This window comes from Anthonomus grandis, chromosome 5, assembly GCF_022605725.1.
Source record: "Anthonomus grandis grandis chromosome 5, icAntGran1.3, whole genome shotgun sequence".
Classification (NCBI taxonomy): Eukaryota; Metazoa; Arthropoda; class Insecta; order Coleoptera; family Curculionidae; genus Anthonomus; species Anthonomus grandis.
The window spans coordinates 2,138,758-2,165,036 of NC_065550.1; the positions used below are offsets into that span (position 1 = coordinate 2,138,758).

The window sequence follows — 26,279 nt, forward strand, 5'->3', positions numbered from 1 at the left end:
TACATTAAAACTCAATCCGTAAGATTCAACTCGCCAAACGTGTATAACCGAGAACTGTACCCTGAGGGTTTTCATATCAATAACTTTCATGGATTCGAGAGATACGTTATTTGGATTACTTTAAATCTTTTTGGATGATAGCTATTAAGTTTTGTTAGGTTCTGGTCCACTTATATCAGTATAATCCAATCTTCTACTAACTAGATCAAAACCAGTAATTGAATCACGAGAAGTGTAATGTGTTTTGTCTTATATCTCCTTTAAAAAAGCTTTTCATTTTTATATATTTCAAGAGAAACAATTGCTTCCAATATACTTTTATTGATTTTAAAATGAGTTTTCCATTTTCGTTATCCTTAATTTATTTTATTTTAGAAATAAATAAATAAATATAAAAATGGCACATATACCATATAACAGCTCTTTGCCGATAGAGATGACACAAAGATATCAGAAAGATAATCTTTTCAATTTATTGTCCTCCTTTCCTTAAGACGTATCAAAAAATGAAATAACTGTATGAGTATTATATTGTAGTTTTATGGAACGCTTATCTCCGAGAGACATACTGGGTAATGGCAAGTTTAGCACAATAAATTTAATTTATAATAGTAACTTGCTCTCTTTTACATTTTATAGGAAAATTAAGTTTTACTTTTTGTGTACATTTATGTTCCAAGTCTGAGTGCATCCAATTATTTTGACTTGTTATTTATTGACTAGTTAATAGACTGATATAGTATCTGTTTGAATCTTACAAGGCGTTGTGCTAAATTACACCGGTATAAACCTACTTTTAATCTAGATGACTTGCTGAATATATTTATTTATTTATTTATTTCATATATACATAAATATAATATATACATGACATAGACGTAACAAATTTTCGAATTACGCAATACTTGCTATTACAAAAAAAGTTAAATAAAATATATGTTATAAATAAAGTTGCTACAAACCATAATAACAAAATGTACAAATGAATATACACCATCATGATCCACATTATCCTACCCCTAGCATTAATTCACTTACATAAAAATCCAGCCTAGATAAAGAGTTCTTAAAGTTTTGTGTTATTTTCGAAAATAAAGTTTTTATATAATTTTTTAAATGTTTTAAAACTATAAATGCTTTTGATCTTGTTTGGAATTGAATTAAAATTTTTTAGTGCAAGATAGTTAAAACATCATTTGTTCAAGTTTGTTTTAATTTTTGGAGTAAAATTGTTTATTTACGCAATTTCTAGTATTATAAAGATGCATTACTAGTTGCTTATTTCATTATTTTTCTTAACAAAGCAGCATACCTCTAGCACATAGATTAATCGAACATTATTAGATATTTTTGATACTCTATTATTATACAGGGTGTTTCATTGATCATGTTACAAACTTCTAGGGTAGATAGAAAACGTCAAAAAAGAAACAAGTTTATATGAATATGGGTTCGAAAATACTTCCTCAGGGAGCGAGAGCTCTTTGAAAATAACCTTTAAAAACTAGTTTTCGTTTTATAGCTTCGGAGCTATCTTAGACCAATTTTGAGACAAAAATTATTGTTAGTACGTTTATTCTTTTAAACCTACTAAACAAAAATAATTTTCACCAGGGTCGTGGAAACTAGGGGGATATTTGATAAATATAACCCATAACCCCATTTCCCTAAGGTTTCAATTTCTGCCCATTTGGGTATCAGATTATGATGCTTCTATGTCTTTTGCTTAATAAAGGTGCTTTCTGCAAAGGTCGTAAATATCCCGTTTTTGTAAGAAATGACTAAAAGTAAATTAAGATACAGCATCAGGATTAATTACTTTATTAATAAAATGTATGACTAAAACATTGTTTTAAAAATTTGTTTGGTAATTTAACGGTGATATTTAGCGATTTTTACTGAGAGCATATTTTTAATGCCAAACGGGCAGAAATTGAATGCTTAGAGAAATGGGGTTAAATTTACCCAATACCCCCCTTGGTTCACACGCCCCTGGTTAAAATAATTTTTGTTTAATAGGTTAAAAAGGTTAAACGTACTAACAATAATTTATGTTTCAAAATTGGTTGCGGTAGCTAAAGTAGTTTCGGAGGTGTAAAACGAAAACTATAATTTTGAAAGGTTATCTTCAAACAGATCCAACTCCCTAAGGAAGCATTTTGGGACCCATGTTCATATGAACTTTCTTCTTTTCTTGACGTTTTGTATCTACCCTAGAAGTTTGTAACATAATCAACGGAACACTCTGTATAAATAGAGTACAACAGATTTGTTAAGTAGAGCTTATTTTTTTAAAACAAAACTTTTAATATAAAGTTCTGCACTAAGTTTAAGGAATTTAAAGAGTTTTGGTACAAACCTCCCCATAGAATAATACCATATCTGATAAGTGCCTCCTGCAACATTTCTTTGCACAAAATTTGCCTTAAGATATAAAATGTTCATAATAGCTGTCGAATATTTTTAGTTAGATTTAAAATGTGCTTGCTTTATTTTAAATACTCATCCACTTTCACACCGAAATATTTACTTAAAGAGACCTCTTTAATTACATCTTCATGTTAAGTATCGTAATAACTTACATCTAAATAATAATAATAATAATAATAAGCTTTATTACCAACACGTTACAAATACCCATTTACAGGAAAATCAATTAAATATATAAATGGTACAAGTACAAATGCATGAACTGTATAAGATCCATGTAACTAAACTATAATAGAATTGCCATATAAAACAAAAATAAAGAGTTTGAGAAAATAATAAGAAATCAACACTAATTTAGGATAAGAATTAAGAATTAATTTTTAATTAAGTTTTAAAACATAAAAATAATAGGTCTCTGGTACAGAATGTTGGACCTGGCTGTATCCAATTTAAAAGCTCGACATTGTCTAGATCCTGGACAAATAGATAATAAATACGAAAGCAAATCCTTTGCAAAAGGGATGTGAAGCCAATTTTATGATTAAGTAAATTGTACAAGAATTTAACCGAATACATTTCTCTCCTATTCGCATTTGACCGTTCAGTATATTTAGAGAGCAGCAGGTTATGGTCAAAACCCCTTGGAGGATAGACTCCATCTTCCTTAAATGCCACACATTTAAGAAATCGCCATTGAACTGATTTCAATAGGTGAATATGCTGGTTGTAAATAGAAGATTAGATGAGGGAGCTTCAGTCCAGTCTGGATCTAACAAATGCATGGTAGAGACTTTTAGCAGTGGCAGTATTCGAAAAAAGTTCTAATAATAAAGCACAGCATCCAAGTAGCTCTAGATACAGTATCTTCAATGCGAGGGATAAAAAAAAATTTTTGGTCAAAGGTGACTGCAAGATCCTTAAAAGAGGTAGACCTTATCAGAGACTTTCCATTGTCTGAGTAATTAAAGACAACTTGACTTTTGAAAGACTCTCACTTAGAAACATTAAGGGTAATCCTGTTCAAAGTGCACCAATGGTATACAGTACTGATGTTCAGGTTCCATCTGGAGTGCCTCAAGGCTCTCATCTCGGGCCACTTCTTTTTAATATTTTTATCAATGATATAGATGAATGATTCGCTAGCTGCCTATTTTTGTTGTTTGCCGATGATCTGAAATTGAGTTGTATAATCGAGTCCCCTGATGATTGTGACAAATTACAATATGATCTAAATAATTTGGTAGTTTGGTGTGAAGAAAATGGTATATAACTTAATCGAGCTAAATATAAAATAATAACCTTTTGTTGTTCTAGAAATACTATTAATTTTGACTACAAGATCGGTCGCTATACCTTTGAAAGAGCTCTTCTTTTTAAGGATTTGGGTGTCACTTTTGAAACAAGCTTCCAATTTTCTCATCACTTAGATAGTGTTATCAATAAGGCTTTCCGGATGCTTGGTTTTACTAGGAGATGTACTCAAGACTTCACAAGTATTGCTGCTTTGAAAACACTGTGTTTTCACTTTTCTCACTGCCTCCTGTGTGTGATCTCTTTCCTATGGGGTAGATATTGATGCTCTTCAACTAGTTGAACACAAATTTTTAAAACAAATTGCATATAAATTGAACATCTTGGCTAATTACAATGATACTTGATATGCTACATCTGGCTCCCACACTATTCGCCATAAGAAGAGGGATTTTGACTGACCACAATCAGCTATAGAGTCAACCCTATGGAAAAGCTTTAGGTCATCAGCTTATGCTAACCGAGAGCAACTGATCAAGTCATTAGTCAAAACATAAAGTTAAAGTTAAAGAGAAGGGGACCCAAGTTAGAGCCCTGAGGGACTCCAGAGGTCAAATTACGAGACAGTTTTACCACTAACCAAAACTATTTTTAATCTCGACACGTGTTTCGCTAACTGAGTTAAAACTAGTTTTAATCTTCTCCCGAAGATGCTCGAACATCGATAGTGAAACACATGTCGAGATTAAAAATAAAAAGTTTTAGTTAGTGGTAAAACTGTCTCGTAATTTGAGCATCACACCAAAGGTTCCAACCATAAGACTCCAGAGGTGGGTGAAAAACAAGCAGATCTAAAGCCTTCGACCATTACAAACTGAGGGCGGTCAACTAAAAAGGAGTTAAGGAGCTTTATCAAGTGACCGGAGAATCCAAGTGGCGTTCAAGCTTATTTAATAGGATAAAGTGGTCAATCTGGTCAAAAGCCTTTTGAAAGTCTGCGTACAAAACATCGAATTTTAATTGGAATTTTTCGATTTGTACTTGATTTCACCTGAAATAATTTAAAATTACAGTATTGTAAATTTATTTGTGATGGATCATATTGGGTATATTTTACAAAATTTCCTGCAATAGTAAAGTGTGATGCCTATAAAATTCCTTTGAAAAAAAGCACAAGTTAGCAATATTTTCCTAATAACTTCAAAGGGTTTCTAAAAATCAAATTAATAAATTTCACTACACAGGTGTTTTTTGCATTAAAGCATTTCTTGGATAGCCCTCTTCTAAACTTAATAAAAACTTGCTTTATAAATTTAAATGTATTTATAAAATAAGAAAATGTGCACAAGATGCATTTAAGTTATGCCTTTACGTACTTTTAACTTAGCTAGTCTTATAATTCGTCTTAAAATAATTTCAAATTTTTTTAACAGGGTTACAACTTATAACTAAGGAAGTGAATAAAATCAGTATTTCCACCTAATTCCCATTTTAAATTAATAGAAATTATTCTTTATTAATAATACTCTATCATTAAGTGCTTCACATAAAAACTGAGAAAAGGATGCTAGGTTTGTAGTACATAATCGACCAGAAACGAAGCCATGTTGATCATTGGCCAGCATGGACTTAACTTTGAGAAAAATTAATTTATATAGAACCAAGTCAAATAGCTTTGAGAAATTGCACAGAATGAATATAGAGTGGCAATTCTCTATTGTTCCAGCATCGACCTTTTTAACCATGGGGCAAACTTTGGCTTGCTTTCAGATATTGGGAAAAATCCAAGTGTTAAAGATCAGATTAAAAATATGGAGTAGAGGGTCTGTAAGTGCAACAGAGCAGTCCTTAGTTAAAGAACTAGGAATTAGATGTGGATCAAAGGTCATTTTGCTTTTGAGACACCTGCTGGCCGTTATAATGTCGATAGTCGCGAGCGCCACGACGTTAATGCAAGTTAAGGGATGTTGAGAGACGACAGACTGATCGCTGGGAAGCTTGTATACACTCCTGAAATAATCTTCAAAAGCTGACACAATGCTGTCAGGCGTATTGTATGATTGGTTAAAAAGCTTTAAAGAAGAAAGATTTCAGGCTGATTATGTTTGCTTTGAATAAAAGACCAAAATTCACTAGGATCGGAGATTATTTTGTTCTCAATACTCAATAATGGATGTACATTTTGTAGGCTTGTGCAGTTAGAGCTTTAATTGTCTTGCGCAAAGATTTATATATCTCTAGATGATGATTAGACTTGAAAATTTAAAAATCACGAGATGCTCTTTCCTTTTTATATATATTACGAATAATGGCCCCCGAAAACTAGAGAGGGAAATGTCTTTTACGTTTTACCTTGAAGGGTATTACTCTAGAGAAAGTGATGTTCAGTATATCATAAAAAACATCACATGCAGAGTTGACGTCCTGCTGCACCATGATAGGCGACCAAGCGGTATCTAGCAGCACCTGAAACAATATCGAAAAGTTAGTCTTCCTTAAATTAAATTCCTTTAATTCAGCTTTATTAAGGGGTAGGTTATTGAGAGAGGTAAGGCCTGCCTGGAATTCAAATGACAGAGAAGGATGGTAGATGTCCTCCGGTACAAGAGATGCAGCACCGTTAAGTACAGAGATATTAAGGCTTGCAAAGATTAAATCTAAATAGCGAAGATTATTATTTACCACGTTACTGAAATAGTTCAGGAAATCAAAAAAATTACTTATGACGTTTACTATTGGGAGATCTTGAGTGTTCAATATAAGTCGAGACATTAAAGTCTCACAGCAAGTGTTCTGTAATGTGTTTCTCTTAAAAAAATTAGAAAAAAAATGTCTTGGATACGTTAGAACTATTTGTGGGAGCGTAGTTAAAAATAGTTGATAACATTAAGAATCTTGGTGTAATTTTCGAGGAGGACTTAAGATTTAAAATGCACGTTTCTGACGTAATTAAAAAATCCTATTTTGCGCTCAAACCGTTTGTACGCTAATAGAAGTATCATTAACTGCAAAGTACGCAAGAAATTATGCGAGTCCTTAGTACTTCCTATTATGATCTACTGTAACATTATTTATGTTCCTTGTTTAAATAAAATAACCCTATATCATTTGCAGAAGCTTTAAAATCAGTGCTGTAGATTCATTTTTAGCTTCAGTTTTCGAAGAGATGTGCACGATGTCAATCTAAGATGTATAAGTAAATGATCGATTCCTCGTTTTCATTTTGCCTTATTTCACAGATGTTTTCTTTTTAATGCTGTTTGGGCGTATAATGAACTTAAGGCCATGTTCATTGCTGCTTTTAAAGTAAAATCAAAGTCTCATTTCCTCACGTTACAGATGATCTCCTTATCATTTAAGGGGAAAATGTGTAAATTTTTTTTTCTTCTTTTTTAGTTTTATGTCATTGCTTATTTTCCAACTCAAGATTGATTTCATGGATTTCACGGGTTTTCTATTATCTTCTTTCTATAACTGCTATCTATGTAATTCGGTATATATTTTTGTTCATGTAATTAGAGGTTAAGTTGATTAGCCCTAGGCTAGACTTCGCCTTTGTATATTTTGTTATAATAAAGACATTATTTATTTATTTACCTGGACTGTAGCTCTGAGGAGGGGCATTTTAGGATACATGTTTATAGAAAAAAAAAGTCTTATTTTAATACACTCATGAAATATTTGCACCCAATTTTGTAACACCTTATATATCCTGTTCTCTTTAGGTCGACTTCTACCTTGTATTCAATAAATAGGCCGATATATAAGTTTTTTAGTAGGAACCGATGAGCCACAAATAAACATTCTACTACTGAAACGGCACCTTGAGGATATTACTATTTTTGATTGCTTTAATCTAAATTATTATGTATTAATCCATCTGAGCTCATCATGGTATATTATTAAAGTAAATAAATTATTTTTTATTAAAATAGTCATAATCAAGAGAAATGATAAGCGAACTAAAAATAATGCAGTTAGTGGCTTATTTATTACTATTTTTGCAAATATTTTTGATTTAAACAAAGACATCAATATGTTCCATATTTTATTAGATATGAATAATTGCTGCAGATTAACTAGACAAAATTATGTAAATATTCAATTTTATCATTTGTCACGGCAGTTGTGGATATTCTCTCTAGTGGATATTCTAGGAATTTGCAAATTACTTTTCTAAAAGCCACTTTTTTCGAACGCTTCACAGCTAATATTTTTCGAGTTACAGGCGAGAGTCATTCCTAGTGGAGCAAAACTCTTTCATAAGAAATAGCAATTTATTGTGATCACACATATAAAAGTTATTTGATGTGGGAAGCATTGAGGGTTTTCTGGTAATTCTGCCAAGTTAAAAGGATATATGAGTTTACCAGGCTTACAGGGGTGCTTAAATTTGCATTAGTCGCAAATGCGATTAAGTGAAAATAGGGTTTGGCCTTTTGTGTAGATCCCGTTAAAGAGAGATTTTTATGTTCGCCGTAAATAACCTGTAGTTTGCCCGTAACCGTCTTTTAAATTTTGTAGTTTTTTTCTCGAAATTAAACTTTACAAAAAGACTAAGGTATGATGTGAAAAGACTTATAAGAAATTAAAAATACCGAATACTCGCAACAATTGTTTGATAAATTTTTATGATTCCAAAGTTTCGCCTAAACAACGCCAGATTTCAACATAGAAATCATAAGAGCATATACACAGGTTGTCTGCAGAATTATCGCACTGAATTTTTAGAAAGCTCTGCTCAGCGCTACATATCTGATACACAAAATAGTTCTGTCTATAACTCTTATGTTAGATACATTAGCCGACTTACACTGGTTTGCCTGGGCAACTGTTTTTCGAGTATTTAGGTCTATTGCATTAAATCCAAAAAAAGCTGAGAGTGTAGTACTTGCTTGCATTTCCTTGCACAACTTTCTAAGACGAAATACAAAGTCGGTACAAACATATACACCACCCGGTGGTACATTTGATAGTGAAGACTTAGAGACTGCTGTCAAATACCTTGTTTATGGAGATATGAAAATCAGGAAAGTTTTCTTAATTTACAGCGCATACCAAGGAGAAGAAGGAGTCCGAAGGATGCAAAAGAAGTAGGTAACGGATTAGCTCGATTCTTTATATCCCACTGTAAAAAATGGCTTTGTATTTCTTAATACAATATGGCGTCGCCCTTTTTTTTACAAATTGTAGCAAATTTTATTTTACTTGTAGCAAGAAATCCTATAGGCATATCAAAGTAAATCTGACAGTATTCTAAGCTCGTCGAGTGGTAAATAGCCCAATAGTGAGTCGCATATTTGCTACAATAAAATCAGGAAATGTGTGAAAGTAGTTGAGAGAGTTATTGCTTTTAATATATTAAGTCTACTCTTAGTCCTTAATTAATTAGAATTTCCAGAATTAAGTAACTATTAGAGTCCAGAATTAATTCACCATTTTCAGAAAAAACTTCAAAAACAGCAATATTTTTTTCTGACAACCTTTTGTGATGGTTTCCTTAACAACATATATGTTTTAATTGCCACTACACGTACAAGACCTTACAAATTTTAAGAAACAGGCTGCATTTCTTAAATTTATACAAATTATTCGATACATATTTTCTCAAAAAATTTACTGGTAAAAATGATTTTTTGTCAAAAATCTTTTTTAAATGGTTCTCTTTAGATATTGCGATTAAGAAAGACTAATGAGATTTCTTATCAAATGAAATTTGATTTTACCGCCCTATCGTGATTGGTCAAATTAACCAAGCATAAATGTCCAACTGTCAAATTAATTGTAATAGCTTCCGTTGCCAAGCAGGAGGTCGCTACCAAATCTGTCACAGAAATTTCAATCGGTTTGTATGCAACGACCAATTCTTTATATTTTTGTGTTTTGTGTATCCCGTTCACGTGACTTTTGACCGCAAAAGCTATTCGTGATTTTTTTTTAATTTCATAAGTCAAGAAATTAATAGACTTTTTGAGATTTTATATAAATATTTGACTTTTTCCATATTAAAATATTTTGTATATTTTTCTTAGTATGTTTAAATATTACTATTTCCTTTGAATTAGATTTTTTAATTTGATCATTTATGAATTGATAAGTTATGAACTAGACTTTTTTAAGAGATATCCTTATCAACAATTTTTGTTTTATTATTATGTCGCTGGAATCTGTAAATTACTAATAAAATTAATAAAAACTAAATTGATTTATACATAAATTTTAAATATTACTATGGTTATTAAAATGAATACATTTCATCATTTTTAAAATGGCCTACAGCGTTTAGTCCAATTAAATGTACTTTATATAAACAGTAATATTTATAATCAATAAGACGTTTCATTTGTATGTACCTGTTAAACTCATAATTTTTTCAACCCTATTTTAGCTAAAGAAATTTTACTCAAAAAAAATCCTCATTGAGCTTACAATATTGCTTAAAAGCTTCTACCAAAAAGTGGTTATAATAACTACTTTAAATTCTTACTTCTACTTTAAATTGATACGGTGGTAATGGCAAACTATGTTTTGCATAAATTTTTAATGTCATTGTCATCGAATTCATATACTTCTGCATATTGTTTCGATTAAGAAAACATAGAAGATGGAGCCATTACATCGAGGAAACTCTGGAAATAATGCAGCTGCTGCCAAAAATATTAGAGAACAGTTGTTACATTACTTTAATAATGAGGGAAATGTACATTGGCAAGAAAACTTTATCTCTTATCCACATACAAATGTTATCTTTCAAGTAAATATTTACAATAAATAAAATTTACAAAAATATTTTGTGTACTTTTAGAGAATTATCAACTTCGTCGATATTGGAAAGATAAGATCTTGGCGTTCCTTGGTCGTCATCGAGAAATTTCAGTAAATCATAGTACCATATAGTGGACACATAAACATCATTGGTGCCAGATCCAGAGCGTGTAAACTCTTCTATCCTCTTCTTTTCATTCCGGTAGTTGTTGCGTAGGCCATTAATTTTTTTAACTATCATATCTCGGTTGGAACTTGGTTCTATTTTTTTATACAGTTCTATTAATTTATTATAGGCGGCTGTTTCTTTATCTCTATTGTGGTAGTGTTTGTTCTTGATTTGTCAGAGGCATGGTTCATTTCTGTAGACCTTTATAAAGTCTTTCAAATTTTCTCGAATTCCATGTGTCTCACTCATTTTAGCGCCACAAATCGCAAAACGTGTGTATAAGAAGATGGCAAGAACTACTACTACTACCGACGTTTCGCCCCGAACGCCTGATGCCACACACGTTCAAGTAAACTTCGTGCAAACGTAACTTGCAAACGTTCGCGCAAACGTAACTTGCATAATGGCTCGTGTCCACTAGCAAATAAACTTGCTAGAGTTACTCTCACAAGTCACTTGCAGCGCGTGTAAACAGCCACCGTGGAGTAATATTGCAGAAAGTTTACTTGCCGGGCAAGTACTTGCTGACTTGCTAGAGCTTGTAGTGTACACCGCGTGTTTCAGCAAGTTAATTTGCAATTATCAATATTGAAACTGTTCCGAAATATTTGCAGCAAGTAGTGAAATATTTACGTGTATTTAAAAAAAATGGTGGACCGGCGTGTTTGGAGTAGGGACGACACTAATTTATTGATTGAAAATGTTGAACTATACCCAGAATTATGGAATGTACATTGCAAAGACTTTAAAAACAGAGTAAAAAACAGGGTGCTTTTTAAAAATTAGCAGAACTATTTGAAACGTCTGAAAACGAAATTCAACGCAAGTTACACAACTTAAGAACACAACTGAATCAGGAGTGGAAAAAAATTCAAAAGAAAAAAAGTGGACAAGGAGCAAATGAAGTGTATAAGAGCACATGGGAATTCTTTGATTCTTTAAAATTCATGTTAGCTGCAAATGTTCAAAGCTGTACAGAAGATAATCTGGTAAGTAAAAGTCGAAAATTAATTTTATTTTATTTAAAGTATTTTATATTAGGTGTTTAAAGTAATCAGTAGTCAAAACCTTAACCTATATATCATTTTAGATGTATTTGTACTGCCATGGAACTTCACCTTGAGGGGAAATAAAGTAGTTTTTGAAATCTTCTCGAACCATTTTAGCATTTTGGGAACAATTATGGAGATTTCTGGTATTAAGTGGCAATAAGTTTTGTTTTGGCACACCTTCCTGGTGCCACTGACCATTTATGATACCTCCATCGCTTTCTGTATCGAAAATTCCTGTCGGTGCATAATTTGCATTCGACGAATTTCTGGTTATTAAAAAGTTATGAAGAACGCATATTGACAAAACAATTTTTTTTACTTTTTCAGGGCAAAGTTGTATAGCTTTCCTTAATACCCGAAAACGATTTGCTATAATACCAAATACATTTTCAATTATTCTTCTTCACGTGAGAGTCGGTAATTAAATACGCGGTTTGGCCCTGGCTGATTTTTTAATGGATATGGTTTAAGCAAGTTTGGTTTCATTGCAAATGCGTCGTCTGCTACAAAAACAAACGGTGAAAAGTTTTTCATTCCCGGCAGCTGTTATGGAGAAGGCAAATTTACAGTATTATTTTCCAAAGCGGTAGACAGAGAACACATGTTATACACGCCACCATCCGAAATTCTTCCATTACAACCAACATCCACATAAATAAATTTATAATTTGCATCAGCCAATGCCATTAAAACTATGTTGTGCGTGCCTTTGTAGTTAAAATAATAACTTTCACTGCAAGGTGGGGCTTGCATAACGACATGTTTTCCATCCAGAGCTCCTAGGCAGTTTGGGAAATTCCAGATATTTTCAAAATCTTTTGCAATCCTAATCCATTCTTCTTGGGTATTTGGAACCTAAAATTAAAATATTTTTTTCAACTCAAAAAGATGAGGATACATTGACACAAAATTCCACAATAGATGAGGGACAAAAGATTGAAACAGAAACAAAAAGTACACCGTCCAAAAAACCTAAAAAAATTAAAGTGACTGAAGAAGATGCGATGTTGGCAAATGCAGTAAAGGTGATGAATTGACCCTCAGATAACTGGCAAATATTTGGAGATTATGTAGCATCCAAGCTTAGATCCCTACGTTCAGAGCAGCTTCAATTAAGGTTGAAAAGAATGATACAAAGAGATATTCTTACAATTTCAGAATTAGCTGATAACTATGATTCTGGACATTCAACACCGGCCTCTGTCCCTCTTTTATCCCCTACATATGATTTAAGTGCCTCGTCGTCAACTCAATATACTGTGCAGCCCTATACTGACAAGACAATTTACACAGGTACAACAGCAATTAAAATAGACATTTAAATACATACCTTTAAATATTCCTTTTTTAGAGCTTCCACAATTGCAGCACAGCACTCAGGAACAATCCTTGCGATCGTGCATACAGGGATTCGATACAAATACATAAGAGAATGGTAGGAATCACCTGCAATAATTAAAATTGTACTTTTTTCTTTGTGATTATAATTACTTTTCATGAAAATAAAAATATTTTGTTGTAAAATATCATATTTATTTTAGTATATATATTTAGCTTTCTAAGTAATTACCTGTGGCTAAAAAGCGAAGTGTCAAAGACAGGCGTTCTTCTGGTCTAATGGCCTGTCGCATTTTTGTATCTTTCTTATATATCTTTTCCTTCACCAAACCAAGCAAAAAATCGAAGTCTTTTGCAGATATTCGTAGAAAGTTTTTCAACTGTTGTGGGTTTTCCATTCTTAACTCATTAAGTAACTTCTCATGTAATCCTAAAGTAGCTCTACGCTGAATCCATTTTCTTACCCAAATTTTTCTTTTATTTTTTTCCTTTTTCTCTTTTCGTTTTTTTATTAAATATATCACAACCGCAGCAGCTATTTGCCGAGATGACATATTTACAAAACTAGTGTACACGTTTCACTTAAAGAAATACAGCAAGTAAAGCTTGCTGAGTAACTTGCCCAAATAAATTTGAAAATAATTGAAATAAAGTGTAGACACTCCAGCAAGTTACTTGGTAAAGAAATATCGCAAGTTAATTGCATGTGGACACGAGGCTTAAGTCTCGGAACAAGTCCAGACACTTGCGCAAAAACCTTCCAACACACGTTACTGTGTACTTGTGCAAGTCTAAGTTTGCGCAAGTATATCGTTACGTGTATGGCTGGCATTACTTTTAATACATATAAAGGTCGTATATCAAAAATTTCTTTCGAATACAATAAATGTGAATGGTAGCGCTTACTTTCTTATAGCTTAATTTATTATCTTAAGAATGTAATTTTGTACAACATTTAATAAACTTTGAACTCTTTTGTACATTCCTGCCCATACGATAACTCCGTATCTTATCAATGACTCTACAATAGATTTGTACACAGATATTAATAAGGATCGACTTATAATGTTTCTTAAAATATAAAATTTGTAGATAAAATTTTCTAATATTAGCCGTTAATTTTAATATGTGTTGATCCCATTTTAAATGTTTATCTATAATGATACCTAAATATTTTGTTTTCAAAACTTATATATATAATATAACATTATTAACAACCATAATATTACTGGTTGAGCTCCTGAGTGGTATATTATCAAATTTGTATACTTTATGCACATGACTTTTAAAGTACTAATATCCTTTAATACTGTTTAACCTTCATTATTTAAACTATTATTTAACTTAATTGACTATGTTAATCTTCTTCATGTTTTTTACCTATATAGGTTCTATTCTACAATAAAATATATATTTTATTATAATTTTCATGTGTTGCAATACCGTAATTATATTTTACTTGTTTAAATCTTAATTCTTATTATTTATTTTTAAACTCTTGTTTTAAATAAACAATTTTAATTTGATAAATGAACTTCAAACTAACATTAAAAATCATAATTAAGTTTGGTTATATCCTAGGAAATATCAGCAGGTCCTGGATTCATAATCTCTGCCTGTCTTTGAAACTTACATGAAATTGTGCCTAAACAGTCAAAAAATTTATTGGCAAAAAATTTATTATAATACTTGAACATACCATTCCCATATCTGTATATTAAAGATAACCCGAAATATTATATTATTGAGGTTAGAAGGAGAAATATATAGTAGACGATGTTTTTAGGAATGTCTGGCACGCAAGCTCTTAAGGATGATATATGCAGAAAACCTTTACATTTTCTCTGCAATAAGAAACTTCTTAAGGAAAATAATTAGGTTACCCATAGATTTATCATCATGTTAGTTAAACTATTTAGAAATGCTTTATTAAGCAAATGGTCTAGCAATATAAATGCTGGATATAAAAATAGAAATTGCATGTTTACTTTTCTAAAAATGCATGTTATACACAAATTTATATGGCAAAAATATATTGAAAATTTTAGCTTGGAACCGAAATATGGAAACGGTATTACAATCTCCATCCAAAGCCTGTAATATCCTAATAGCTCCATTTCAGATAAGACGGATAAAATATATTAAATTAAATATCCGGGAGCACAGCTAAATGGGATTTAAAAGTAAAACCGCCAATGTATAATTTGAAAAACTGTTTCGACGTTTAGCTAATATCCATTACATTTTGAAAAGAAAATACATTTTATTTTTTAGACAGACCCTAACTGTGTTTGACAAGTTAGATATGTAGCTGACTAATGTAAAATAACGAATTGTTTTTAGTTTGTAATTTAGGTAGTAGTAGTAGTTTTTATTAAAATGTATGTTCCCTCAAGGCCTAATGTAGATTCTGCTGAAAATACACTATTGGTCAGTTATATACAGTGCGAACGTAAAGGTTGGAATAAATTCATTTAAAATTCAAGGGTATGTTCAAAAAAAAACGCTCGGACATGTCGATTTTTATTTTTAACTGCGGGTTTTCTTACTATAATTTTATGTATACAGGGTGGCCCAAAAATAAGTTACGGTCATCAACGTATTTTTTTAAATGTAAACACCTATTTTTTATTTTAGATTTAGATTCTACATCAAATTCTAAGTACATTTCATGTACCATGTCCTATACCTAAACTCGACCGTTGACGATTGAACACAATAAAAGGCTATTTTTGGAAGAGTTATTTATATCAAGCAACCTATCAGTTATTGTTTGGTACATTTGTGGTTGGTGTTTTTGATTGTTAACTTGTCACAACTTGTTGACATCAAATAATTTTGAGTGAATTTAGTTTGATTTAGATGCCTAAGCAAAGTTTTGCTTGTGTTAAGTTTATCAAAAGATAAAATTAAAATTTCAAAAAATGGTACGTCTTAGTGAGCGAGAGCGAATAGAGATTTTGATGATGATTGGTTATGGAAACAGGATGCGCACTCAGATGGAAGTCTGTGAAATTTGTCATGCCAAGTATCCTGATAGGCCACGTATATCTCAAAGTACTGTCAGTAAAATAGAACAGAAATATCGGGATTTGGGTCATGTCAGGGATAATTATACGAAAGGTCGGTCAAGTATATCAGAAGAGAAGCAACTAAATGTTTTGCTGGCAGTTGAAGAAGATTGCCATAAAACGACTCGCAATATTGCGTTAGAAAATCAGATATCCCAGACATCCGTCGTTAAGTATTTAGGTATAAATAAATGGCACCCTTACAAAGTTCAATTGGTTCATGAACTAAATGAAGATGACCCAGATAGGCGTTTAGAATTTTGTGAGAGACTTATGGACTTGTGCCATGCTAATCCACAATTTTCAAAAAAAATTGTATTTTCTGATGAGGCAACGTTTTGTCTTCATGGTAGTGTAAACCGGCAAAACTGCCGATATTGGGCTACTGAAAATCCGCACTGGATGATGGAGTGCCACAGCCAAGTCCCTCAAAAAGTAAATGTTTGGACGGGGGTGATTGAAAACAGGGTTATAGGGCCCTTTTTCTTTGAAGGATACTTGAATGGTGAGAGGTATTTAGAGTTTTTAAAAAATGACTTGATTCCATGCCTTGCCACTTTATACCCCGATCCAGAAGACCCGGATATATTAGATAATTCCTTATGGTATCAGCAAGATGGAGCTCCAGCCCATTACACTCGTCCCGTGCGCCAGTACCTGGATACCGTTTTCCCTGGACGTTGGATTGGTCGGAGGGGTGAAATTGAATGGCCGGCCAGATCGCCGGATCTGACTCCTTTAGATTTTTTTTTGTGGGGGTATCTTAAGTCCAAAGTTTATGTTAATCGGCCAAACAACATTGAAGACTTAAAAATTAGAATAACGGAAGAAATAAGATTGATAGAACCTTCTGTTATCGATAACGTTTTACAAGAATTTCAGCATCGACTGGGATATTGCCAAGAGGTTCGTGGCAGCCATTTTCAACACTTAATAAATTAATTAAAATATTTTTATGTATTCTTGCTTGATATAAATAACTCTTCCAAAAATAGCCTTTTATTGTGTTCAATCGTCAACGGTCGAGTTTAGGTATAGGACATGGTACATGAAATGTACTTAGAATTTGACGTAGAACTCAAATCTAAAATAAAAAATAGGTGTTTACATTTAAAAAAATTACGTTGATGACCGTAACTTATTTTTGGGCCACCCTGTATACATAAAATTACAGTAAGAAAACCCGCAGTTAAAAATAAAAATCGACATGTCCGAGCGTTTTTTTTGAACATACCCCTGAATTTTAAATGAATTTATTCCAACCTTTACGTTCGCACTGTATAATATTACAAAGCAATAATTTTAAGGCCAAGGAATTTTTATTTTGATGATTTTAATACGCTTTATGTTTACCTGAGAATGATAGTGTAGTAGATTAGGAATAATCTAAAAGTATGTAAAGGAGGTGACTATGTTTTTATTAGATATTGAATTAAGGCAGGATATAAACTTAATTGGAAAACTGTTAAATGTTAATGGAGGTGTCTTGGAGTTTCAAAATATAATAAATATGGATGTAGTTTAAGTTTTTAAAAACACTAAATTAGTCAATAATACTGTGCGAGTGAGCTCTTAATTTTTTTACGACTTAGTGGAAATATGACTATGACTTATATTTTGCTAAAATGGATTCTGTTAGTAGATTTAATTTTTTTTCACTATTTCTTAGATTAACAAGCATAGTTTAGGCCCTGATAGCGTAAAGAAATAATATTTAGAAACACCTTTTTTATCCTTCTTCTTCTCTTCTTCGTCTTCATCAGGGCCTGCGCACACCTAAATAGAGAGTGAGCATCCATACCTGTTTAGTCTCTAATATTCTTTAACCACAAATACTTCTTCCTCCCCATGCATCTCTTGCCCTCAAATATTTTTTATCAATTTTAAAAGCTCATAAATTTACTTTCGCCCATTACATGACCCAAATAGACTATTTTCTCATAAGGATCTATTCTGTTAATTGTGCTAACCATTAAGGTCAACACTTCATAGCCATAAAAAAATACTGGATAACATTTCACAAAACAATATCTAAGACTCAGACTTAACGATGGATTACACAGTAGTGGCCGCATCCAGTCGAACATAGTTTTTGCTTGTTCAATCCTGGCTGTAATATTGACTTCTGAGTCTGAGTTGATCATCCAGGTACTGAAATATTTAAATTTCTGCACTACGTCTACATAATATCTGCTGGTGATTTTAAAGTTTTTGATATTGTAAAGATTTTTGTGTTAGTGGCATTCATTTTCAGGCCGTAACGATCTCTGACTGCAGTGTCATCAGCATACCTACAGTTGTTAAACGTTCTCAATCCAATCACTTATGCCCTGCTGAAAAATATGTATTAATTAAATAACATTGGGGACAAAATGCCCCTGTCGGACATATTTTTGTATAGTTGCTGGTTAAGTTGTTATATTTAGCTATTGCTATTTGATCCCAATACACTTAAGTCGTTTCTATCTAAGCATCTGAATTCTAATATCCTTAAGAGTTCCACATGTTCTACTCGGTTGAACGCCTTTTTATAATCTATAAAGAATGTTTATACCTTCCTTTGCTGATCTCTATTGAAACAAGACTTTCGGGCCAAACAGTAACTCTCGAGTATCCATTCTCTCTTGAAACTCAACCTGTGACTGGCTAATATCCTGCTCGCTCTTCTTAAATATCCTCGTATGGATGATTTTCAGTAATAGCTTAAGAAGTTAACTCATAAGCGTATGAGTCTATGTTTCTCGCATTTTTTTGTGCTTGCCTTTTTTGGAATCGGACTAAATTATGACCTTAGCAATTCCTTGTAAATCATACCTGGGATACCTGTTAAAAAGCGCAACCAGGGTATCATGTTTTTTTTCTTCCAAGAGTTTTATTATCTCTGATACTTGACCTGATCCAGGAGGTTTTTCGTTTTTGCTATTCCTTATTACATTTACAACTTCTCGTTTCAGGAGAACCATCCAAGTCTCTGGTCAGTTAGACGTGGTGCTTTTGAATAATCTTTCTATGTATGATTTCTTGTATGTCTTGAGATCCTCGATATCTATGTTATAATTTTTATTATTGTTAAATAAGGCACACATATCAGATTTCTCCCTACCATGTCCCTTCAGCATTTTGATTGCATTTTTCATTCGTTTATAGTTCTTTACCCTTTTTAATTTTTCTCTGGATGTCCCTGTTGATTTATCTATATTTTTCTGCATTTTTATCCTTTCTTCCATCGTTTACAGTATATCATCCGTCATTCATGCTTTCCTTTATCTTCCTTCCTTGGTTCCAGTTTCTTCTCTTTATGTGTTGATCAGCACATTGTATAAGTTATTCCATTGTGCAAAGTTATCTGACTCATTCAGGCATGGCATGATTCTTCAGGTTCTAAATATCGATGGAAGTAGTAAAGGGCTTTTAAAATCTTTTACGTGAAAGTTGCCAACTTCCGGGTTGTGGTAGCTGTTTATATCCCCTCTAAGATATGCTCTTATTCATTATTCTTTTTATATTATGGTTATGTTATTGGTTTTATTTTATTGATTTTTAAATTATTATTGTAATTACACACAGAACAAATTATATTCTTACTTCCTGCATATACCTCTAAACAGCCATGAACTATTTTCAAAATAAGTAGTTATTAGAAGAGTACACAGATATATTTTGTTATAATTCTGTGTTTGTAGGAGGCTAACAAATGGAATAAAATAATTACATTTTCTCATCAACAAAGTAATGTTTAAAAAATAGAACTTTATAATAATTATTTTTTAAACATTTAAGCCTTAGTATTTATTTTTACACTAAACTTTTGGGCAAGAAGTCCTGAAAAGATCTCTTTCTTACAGCTCCTTAAATATTCAAATACCTATTACCAAAATATAAATTAATACTGCAGGATTCTTCAAATAAAACTAGATTTCAAGTTCATTCAAGTAGTTCAATTTCATGTGCTACTCAAGTGATTGAGTAGCACATGAAATTCAAATATTAATAAAATTTGAAATATTAGAAAAAATTACCACAAATTTACCACACCGACTATTAGATTGTGCTTATTCTAAATTACATACATTTCATTGTGCTGAGATGATTACTAGGTGTATAGTCGACGAAGAGAGCTGAAACCAGGTATTGGTAATTACTAGGTTTTCTTTCTCGCAAAATTATACCAAAACATCTACTTGTGGATGGCGTTGTCCTAGACCATATTTTCCAACAAGATTTTGTACCTCTTCCTCTTGACATTGAAATCACCCATGATTATATTTACGTCTGGTATATCTGAAAAGTTCTCTAAGTTCGGTATAGAAGATTCTAGTTTCTATTCCAGGCCTATCAGCTGTCGGAGCATATAGTTGAATGATTTTAATTTAATAAGCATTGCTCTACGAGAGTTTGAAATGAACGCAACTACTGATTTATTAGTCTTTTGTAATAATAACTCTACTCACCTTAGCATTCCGTTGTAGATTATCACTACCTGAATAGTATACTGCGTAGGAGTTTCACTGGATTCTACCATTATTTGGTCATCTCACCTAATTGATCCCAAGAATATTTATTTTTAGCCTTTGCATCTCTTTGGTCGTATAATCAAATATATCTGCTATGTATTCTGATTCTTAATTTACCCTCAGATTTACTACCACTTTCAGGTTGCGCCTTCTCATCGGCATTATTCTTCACACCCCTTGGCCACGGACTTTATATCCTACCACGGATTAGGATTCCATTTTTTAACTAATTTTCGCGATGGATATTTTTCTTAAGATTGAAATTAGTGTAGTAGTTTTCTCTATTATTTACACAGCTCTCCAAATGCCGTTTGTGTGATATCCACTACACCGTTTGCTATCTAAAGGACGGCTTAACAGCTCCATATAAGTCAATGCCCGTATTCAGATTTAAGATAGTTAGCTGCCGCTACTCAGTGCTAAGTTTGGTCCGCCCTGGATCTTTGGAAATATTTCTCTATCCGCCGCTTGGAGAGACGCTCGATGAAGAACTAGCAACCCCACAGGGGTCTTATCCTTTATTCATCGTATTTAGTAGTACCTTTCCATCACAATTGAATCAGATTTTTTTTAAAACAGCTACAAACTAGTTGCTGTTTCGGAAAGCTTTGGAAAGAGGTCAATAAGATAAAAAGTTTCTTTATTTTTCTGATGATGAGTTTTTTTTCTAATCGATTTGAACAGTTACAAATTAGAAATGCCACATCACAAATTACTAACGTACAGGATGTCCCAAATTCGAGGGTGACCATTGGGATCTCGGAAACAGTAAGAGTTACAGGGTCAGTTAAATGGAGGCAAAATTGCGCAATTTGGAGCTTAATAAAATGACTTTTAAAAAATTTTAAAATTTCGGATATATCCAAAAAAAAACATTTATCAAAATCGTTTTTAACTTCTACCGACTTTATTTAAAGAAATATCGGAAAACTTATTGGTCTAATGTCTTTATAATCTGCTGGACAAGGTATTTTTGGTAAGGGAGTGAGTATCATTGACTGAGCAACATTGAACACTGAAATTGGCCTCAGATTACCGATCCCCTATTGATAGATAATGATAATGATATCCCCCATTGTATACGCTAACCCATCGCCACCCCAACTCGTGCCAAACAGCCACACCACCTTATCCTTCCAAATTTCATGTCCTTCTCCCAATATTTGATAGCATACTAAATGGGTCTACTTTTCGGATACATTGCTTATTCACTTGCTTGTAGGTTAGGATAGGCTTGACTGAGAATAGGAAGTGATCAAATAGGAAAACTGTATTAGAAATTCTAGCTAGTTCGTTGTAAGGTAAATACTTAAATGTTAGGTTGCTCGTTCAATTTATATAGTCCTGATGTGGTCTTGAAGAGCAGTTTCCAGTCATTCTAGAAACTGATTGCTTAAATCTAGGCAACCATTGCTAGCAGGATCGATGGAGGGATTTAAAAAGAACTGCTTCTTAAGTCAGCAATAATCTTAATTATTTACTGGGGTTCTTAATATTTTATTTGTTTCAAGATTTCGAGCAAACCTAAAAAGTTACTAAGGTTGTTGGTGGCTGGTATGTTTACCTTCCATATTTTGTTGATATGCTTTTTTAGCAGTATAATGATTTTTGATCTGTAGTTAATTTCGATTCCGGATGACTTCTTTGATTTCCTCAGGTTCAGCTGCAGTGGTGGTAACCAGGACCGTTCTAGCAGTACCAGTATCTTCAAGAGAGGGGGAGGGGTTTTAATTGCTATAGACAGATCTATACCCAGTAAACATTTTAAAGTTCCTAATAATATTAAACACTTTTTTGTTTAAGTTTCATCTTTTAATTTAAATATTATCATAGGAGCTGTTTATATCCCATGCAATTCGTCAGCACAATCTTATATGACTCTTTCTAAGATTTTGGGCTTACTCGCTCTTCGTATGCCGAATTCTACGCTGCATTCATGGTATATAGAAAAAAGCAGCTTTAGCTGCATAGTATCAACAAATAGAGCACGACCTGAAGAAACTTTGAGCGCACAAGTCATATTAAATACATGTAATTTCCATAACTTATTTTAACTTAACTTATAACAAACCTCACACAGAAGCCTTCTCGATTTGGTGTTGACACAAGACCCCTCAACAGATGTTAAACAAGCAGACTATTTTTTGGTTCCTCCAGTTGTTCATCCACCGCTATAATATATTAAGTTAAATAGTTGCAGACTATCGGGAGTTTTCTAGATTGAGACAGTAATGCAAGGATCTGACACAGGAATGTTATATATAGTGTATTTACTGCTGCTATTTATTGGCTTTAACATAAAGAAATTTTAGTCATTTGTTAATCATAAAAGGAAAAAATAACTTTTTTCCAAATATGCTAAGATATTTGGATAAGACAAGTTCTGCTGGAGAGGAGAACTAACATAATTGCTGATTATTTTGTGACAGTATACTCACACCAGCGTTAACGTCCTTACTTTAATTCATGATTATCTGCATCCGATGGCCATTTCTCTCACGTTCACATTAGAATATCGGATATATTTACTAAACCCTCATCCTCGAATATAAGCAAGGGTCCTGGACTAGATGCCCTATTATATATTTTTTTAAATGTAGCTTTAATCTCTCCAGACTCTTATACCACATTTTCGAACTGGAATGTTCCCAGACTAATGGAAAGAGAGTTTTCTAAGACCAATTCATAAGACAGGCGACAAAACCAGTGCTACCAACTTCAGTATACTCAGTGCAGTTCCCAAAGTATTTGAAAGCTTAGTATCCCCCTTCTTAAGTCTTTACTAACTGATCAGCAGTTTGGATTAAGACCACGCAAATCTACGGAGCTGAACCTTCTTACTCAGGTAAACGTTTTGTTAGATGCCCTGGAGAAGGGATATCAAGTGGATACAATAAACACAGATTTCTTCAAGGCGTTCGACAAGGTACCTCGCAATATTTTGTTGCATAATTTGAAAATGATTCATATTAATGAACCTTCAATGTCCTAGTTTAAGAGCTAGTTATCTGATCGGAGACTGTTTGGTAAAATTGGTAATTTTTGTTCTAAAACTATTCAGGTTTCATCTGAGTGCCGCTTATCTCTAGCCACTTCTTTTTAATATTTTTACCAATGATATAGATGAATACTTCACGCGCTGTATATTTTTGTGATTTGCCAATGATCTGAAATTGAGCTATATAATTGAATGAATAGTTATTATTACTTCATGATTTTCTGTATTTATGTATATTACCTATATAATATACTACTGTTGTGAATTTAGAAGTTTAATAAAATTGAAATTTCGTTTGCCCGTTTATAAATAAATAAATTAAATTAAATAGAAACAACAAATCATTAAGTATATAAATAAACGTTATCTTGTTACAGTTATTCGAAAAACATAACAAGGCTCTTAAATTATCCCACTGCCCCAACTCAGTTCCGAAACAACTGGGTGTCAGTTTATTAACAAGCAAAGTTTTTCCGGCGACGAATTTCCCTTTCTACACTCCTAAACAAATAAAAGTTTTGCTCGACGGGTAGATCTTGTATATTGCCGCCCGAAAACAGGATGAAAAATGCGAAGAAAATGATAAACAGACGTTAAATAAATCGAACCAGGACGAGCTAAAGTAAAAAGTGGGTTTACGGAAATGATGCATCACCTGTGTTCCAAATAGTTTTACGATCCCGATAATGATTGATGAACGCTTTTGTAAAGATGAAACTAATATAACGTTATATGTTTTTTTAATGATGTTAAAATCAATAACGCTTCGTTGTTTGTTAAAGAAATTTATTGGGAGGAAGTTAATTATACAAAAATACAGCTGCAAATATACTAGGTTAGAAATTTATTATTATAATATTCATTATAAGTTTTTTATAAATGCTATATCTATTATAATACTTCTTAAAAAGTAGATTAAAAATAGTTGAACGTCTCCTCTGTAAAATAGTAAATCGCGTTCTTCTTGAGAACTAAATTTTTTGCGAATAAATTACAATTATCTAGGCATCAGGTTAGAGTTCTATTTTATTTTTGATTGTTTATTTATTGTTTAGTAGCCTACAGGAACAAAAAAAAATAAGAACCTAGTGTGAAATCAGGAAGTGTATTATAAGTTCAAAAATAGTTTATTCAATAATTGCTGAAAACACAACTAAGTAAAAAAAAAAACAAATTATTAAATGAATAAACAATTAGAGCACATTTACAGTCTTGCGACATTGCTTAACTATGGAAAAGAAGACATCTACTAAGGCAACTAGTGCACCAGCGCGTAACCATTCTTCATCCTTCGGTCTTGCTCTAATAATTAGTGCTATGTAAGTTTTGTCTTAAGTAATTCTATTAGTTAATTAATTAAGTAATTTCATTGTTATTGACCCAGACAAAATACCAGTATCCATAAACTAATTTTTAAAACTTTTAAGTTAATTAATCAAACTATGTTCCGAGTACCTAAAGTTATTTTAATTATTATACAATATAGCGAATATAACCGTCGAAAGTTTGTTTAATTTTTTTTACTAGCTGTAATGAAATACTACAAAAATAAGTAATTATATAATTGCCAATTCTATAAATAATAAAACCACCCGAAATTTATGTACGTAAGGGCACAAATTACCTAAGCCGATTTGGCAAATACGCGAATAGATTTTTATGAGCTCGAGAAAGTGGTCTCATTTTGACCGCATAAATTACAAGTATCGAGGAGTAGACTCAAAATACGCTATTAAATTTTTTGTAGTATATTATTTATGTTGTTTACTAATTTAAGAAAGGTAATAGCTTTATATGTTAACAGAGGTGTCATCATTTTCATTAATTAGGACTTTGTTCCTTGGACACCAACGTCATTGGAATAGATTGTTGTCTCCAAAGCCCAATTTTTAAATTGAGTTCAAAGGATGCATACATACATATATTCATTTTATGTGGTACTTATTACAACTTTTAACTTTAATTTATGCTTGCAAAAATTAATGAAATTAAATTAATTAATGAAAAAATTTATAAAATTATTTTTTTTTGTTGAATAGTAGGATCGCAGTAGTTTGTATTTACCCTTAATATACTTATTTTATAAATTTATATTATTAATTCGTTCATGCTAATTATGTAGTGTAATAATCAACACATTCCTACTATTATAGAACATTACTATTAGTTTGACAGTAGTCAGATGTCAGTAAGTGAAAGATGCATTTTTAGCCTGTCCAAACGAGAGGTGGTTAAAACCAAAAGTAAATACCGCATCATACAAGCGATATTTGGTATTTACCGAGAGACGTAAATGACGTCATCGGTTTAACCGCCAGTAACCCTGTTTAGGAGGAAAGTTATAGCGGTTGACAGCTGACAAATAAAGAAATCTGCAAACGGATTGTATAAATAAACAAAAATTACTATAATATTATATTTATTTGCCAAAATATATAAAAATGTATTACGCCCAATATTTTTTAATAACTGTCAAACCCATAAGTGGGTTTTGTTCAAACTCCATGCAGAAGGATAATGAAGTTTTAAGAACAACGTCCATGTACCGGGTGTACAACTAAGAGAGGTCGCCGGCCATATCTCAGTAACTAGTCATCCCACAGCATAGATAAAAAATATTTCTTATAAAAGCGGCAAAGAGAAATCGTTAGAAATTATTTATAAATTCGTACGATGACCGCTAGGGGGCGC

At 32.2% G+C, this 26,279-nt stretch overlaps 1 protein-coding gene and 1 long non-coding RNA gene across 5 annotated transcripts in view; one reads left to right on the plus strand and one right to left on the minus strand.

The window, feature by feature from the left end:
• LOC126736543 (uncharacterized) overlaps positions 1 to 26,279 on the plus strand; it is a 736,497-nt gene that overhangs the window by 464,722 nt on the left and 245,496 nt on the right. The window lies entirely within an intron of this gene.
• LOC126736548 (uncharacterized) lies at positions 12,401 to 13,657 on the minus strand. The gene is made up of 3 exons (XR_007660693.1): positions 13,238 to 13,657; positions 12,998 to 13,113; positions 12,401 to 12,522 (listed from the first exon to the last, which is right to left on the minus strand). It is a non-coding gene; the product is annotated as an uncharacterized LOC126736548 (long non-coding RNA).